Source organism: Schistocerca piceifrons, chromosome 4, assembly GCF_021461385.2.
Source record: "Schistocerca piceifrons isolate TAMUIC-IGC-003096 chromosome 4, iqSchPice1.1, whole genome shotgun sequence".
In the NCBI taxonomy this organism is placed as follows: Eukaryota; Metazoa; Arthropoda; class Insecta; order Orthoptera; family Acrididae; genus Schistocerca; species Schistocerca piceifrons.
In genome coordinates, this window is record NC_060141.1 from 701,477,404 (window position 1) to 701,481,771 (window position 4,368).

The 4,368-nt window shown below is 49.2% G+C and overlaps 1 pseudogene; it reads right to left on the reverse strand.

The window, feature by feature from the left end:
• Nucleotides 1-2,598: 2,598 nt before the first annotated feature.
• LOC124796823 lies at nucleotides 2,599-2,716 on the reverse strand (annotated as a pseudogene).
• Nucleotides 2,717-4,368: the final 1,652 nt, after the last annotated feature.

Consider the following 4,368-nt stretch of genomic DNA (forward strand, 5'->3'; position numbering starts at 1 on the left):
CATACACCGAAGGTAAGGAATCAGTGCGACCTGAGCAGACGTGCATGATGCCTTGCAGATGTATGCGCGAAAGGTACCACCAAATCAGTCAATTGAAAGAGGGCATGAGAGAATGTGATGCATCCATCCGGAAAATTGCTACTTGTTGGGGACGAAGTGTTTCGGCAGTGTAATAGGTACGTGCAGAGCGGTTTATAACAGGCCGTAGAAAACGACGAGATGGGTCACATCGCACTACGCAGTCCACCCTCTCTCTCCCTGCGAAGATTGACACCCCATCCAAATTGCAGGAAAGATCTGCGTCCTCTTCGTTTCGAGGCACAACAGTGGAAAAAGGTATCAGATCACACGCCCTCAGGGGTGACATTCCGTCGTTGATTATTACGGCATGCGTTACGTGCGTGTCGTCCACATTCCCACCAACCTTTGACGAATGTGCAGAAACATGCTAGAGGGCAATGGTGTATGGAGTGGCGTCACTGGGGAGAGGAATCGCATCAGACAGTGTTTCTGCACGAATCTAGGCTCTATTTGCTTGAAAGTGAAGGCCGCGTTTTGGTTCGCCTCAGACAGAGATAGCAGAATCATCGTGACTCCATTCGCACAAGATGTTCAGTGCCAACTCAAGGCCATATGGTGTGGGGTGCTATTGGGTACAACCACAAATCACAGTTGATGCGTTACAATGCACTGTGATTAGTGTGACCTATGTGAATGACATCCTGTTACTTGTAGCCATATCCTTTTTGCACCACAACCCGGACTCAAGTTTTCAGTAAGACAATGCATGTCCACATTTTGCTGCACGAACACATGCCTTCTTGGCGTCACAGGATGTCAGCCTTTGCCCTGGCCTACCAGATCACCAGACTTGTCGCCAATCGAAAATGCGTGGGATATGGTGAGACGACAGATCCAGTGCTCTGACGCAATGCTAACCACTACAGATGAACTTTGGAACTAGGTGAATGCAGCATCGATGGCTAAACCGCGGGACGCTATTCGCGCCTTACATGCACCAATGGCATCACGCATGGAACAAGTTATCTGGGCATATGGTGAACGTTGTTCCTTCAAGGTTCGAATAGTTCAAATTGCTCTGAGCACTATGGGACTTAACATCTGAGGTCATCAGTCCCCTAGAACTTAGAACTACTTAAACCTAACTACATCACACACATCCATGCCCGAGGCAGGATTCGAACCTGCGACCGTAGCGTTTCCTTCTAGGTAACAAAACACATGCGTGAGTGAGGTAATTGAAATACTAATCATTACTGCAGAAACTACTAATGTACGTGCTCATTGAATGTGAACGTCCTATCTCTAGTTGTTCAGGGTGATCTGTTTTTTCCGAAGGTGAGTGTCTGTAGCCTATGGGCTACAATGTATATTTACTTGGGTATTTTCGAGTTATTACAGAATTTATTTATAGTAAATAAATTTTGGGTTCTCCCTTCTGTTACACTGCACCATCGTTTTCGTGAAATGCCATGTTCAAAAATACAACTGTCAACACTGAATTATTGAACAATGTTGATATTTTGCTCTTTTTCAAAGGCAGGTTTCACTGCGGAGTTTACCAAAGCCTCTACAGGCATGCCATAGAAAGTAAGTTACAAATAGTGAAGAGTTAAACACATCTGTCGATATGGATTATATCATACACCTACATGATAACATCTAGGTTATTATAGACGGAACAATCTCGGATGGCGTCAAGGAAGGGGAATTAAGTCGGCCGTGCCAACTGAGAGGAACCGTTCTGGCATTTGCCTTGAACTATTTAGGGAAATCACGGAAAATCTAAATGTGTATGCCCCGATGCGGGTTTGAACTGTAGTCCTCTATGCAACAATATCTGCAAACTGGAGGGATACAGTGGCTACTTGTCATGGAAATCGTGAGCTTAGGTAAATGACAAAGGGTCATGGTGCCGGATGCGTCATGCAGGCAGACGTGATATATACTTACAGACTGCATAATGCACTCATTGATTTGGACTGCATAATACACTCATTGATTTGCCGCTATTTGCGTCATGCAGGCAGACGTGGTATATACTTACAGACTGCATAATGCATTCATTGATTTCCCGCTATTTTATAGCACCTAGTTCTGTATACCGCTTCCACGTAATCCCCCACAGTATCTCAACTTAAGAACGAAGGTAGTCACGGTCACCCATCCTACCTACATCAAGTAGTCTCACTGGCTGATGTAGTTAATTGATTTCAATGCCAAACAGAGAGCTCACGCAATGTGTGACATTGAAAAATTTAGTTTTTGAAGTAATGAAAAATGATACTTTCGGTAAAACAATAGAGAATTTGAGAATACACCGCGTAATTCATGTGGTTTACTCAGGGGAGGGGCTATATGCTGCAAAGAATTTTATACATGAATAAAAAAGCACTCTGTCTTCAGGCCATGAGTGGCCTACCGAGACCATCCGACCGCCGTGAAATCCACAGTGGAGGATGCGGATAGGAGGGGCGTGATGTCAGCACACCGCTCTCCCGGTCGTTATGAAGCCGCTACTATTCGGTCGAGTAGCTTCTCAATTGGCTTCACGAGGCTGAGTGCACCCCGAAAAATGGGCAACAGCGCATGGAGGCCTGGATGGTCACCCATCCAGGTGCCGGCCACGCCCGGCAGCGCTTAGCTTCGGTGATCTCAAGGGAACCGGTGTATCCACTGCGGCAAGGCCGTTGCCAAAACAATTTTTTAGGCAGTGTAAATTTTAAACAGGACACAATATAGCACTACAATCCATATCTCTGGAGATGGATGGGGATTCAGTAGAGTGCATGAGACCTGCTTGTGTCAGTATGTGAATATTGCAACTATTCAGGCTTCATATGAACGAGTTTCATTACTGGCCTGCAAAACTCATTTATGCAGATCCATAGTTGCTTTATACACTCCTGGAAATGGAAATAAGAACACATTGACACCGGTGTGTCAGACCCACCATACTTGCTCCGGACACTGCGAGAGGGCTGTACAAGCAATGATCACACGCACGGCACAGCGGACACACCAAGAACCGCGGTGTTGGCCGTCGAATGGCGCTAGCTGCGCAGCATTTGTGCACCGCCGCCGTCAGTGTCAGCCAGTTTGCCTGGCATACGGAGCTCCATCGCAGTCTTTAACACTGGTAGCATGCCGCGACAGCGTGGACGTGAACCGTATGTGCAGTTGACGGACTTTGAGCGAGGGCGTATAGTGGGCATGCGGGAGGCCGGGTGGACGTACCGCCGAGTTGCTCAACACGTGGGGGTGAGGTCTCCACAGTACATCGATGTTGTCGCCAGTGGTCGGCGGAAGGTGCACGTGCCCGTCGACCTGGGACCGGACCGCAGCGACGCACGGATGCACGCCAAGACCGTAGGATCCTACGCAGTGCCGTAGGGGACCGCACCGCCACTTCCCAGCAAATTAGGGACACTGTTGCTCCTGGGGTATCGGCGAGGACCATTCGCAACCGTCTCCATGAAGCTGGGCTACGGTCCCGCACACCGTTAGGCCGTCTTCCGCTCACGCCCCAACATCGTGCAGCCCACCTCCAGTGGTGTCGCGACAGGCGTGAATGGAGGGACGAATGGAGACGTGTCGTCTTCAGCGATGAGAGTCGCTTCTGCCTTGGTGCCAATGATGGTCGTATGCGTGTTTGACGCCGTGCAGGTGAGCGCCACAATCAGGACTGCATACGACCGAGGCACACAGGGCCAACACCCGGCATCATGGTGTGGGGAGCGATCTCCTACACTGGCCGTACACCACTGGTGATCGTCGAGGGGACACTGAAAAGTGCACGGTACATCCAAACCGTCATCGAACCCATCGTTCTACCATTCCTAGACCGGAAAGGGAACTTGCTGTTCCAACAGGACAATGCACGTCCGCATGTATCCCGTGCCACCCAACGTGCTCTAGAAGGTGTCAGTCAACTACCCTGGCCAGCAAGATCTCCGGATCTGTCCCCCATTGAGCATGTTTGGGACTGGATGAAGCGTCGTCTCACGCGGTCTGCACGTCCAGTACGAACGCTGGTCCAACTGAGGCGCCAGGTGGAAATGGCATGGCAAGCCGTTCCACAGGACTACATCCAGCATCTCTACGATCGTCTCCATGGGAGAATAGCAGACTGCATTGCTGCGAAAGGTGGATATACACTGTACTAGTGCCGACATTGTGCATGCTCTGTTGCCTGTGTCTATGTGCCTGTGGTTCTGTCAGTGTGATCATGTGATGTATCTGACCCCAGGAATGTGTCAATAAAGTTTCCCCTTCCTGGGACAATGAATTCACGGTGTTCTTATTTCAATTTCCAGGGGTGTATTTATAGCTTCATCTGTTGTGTGA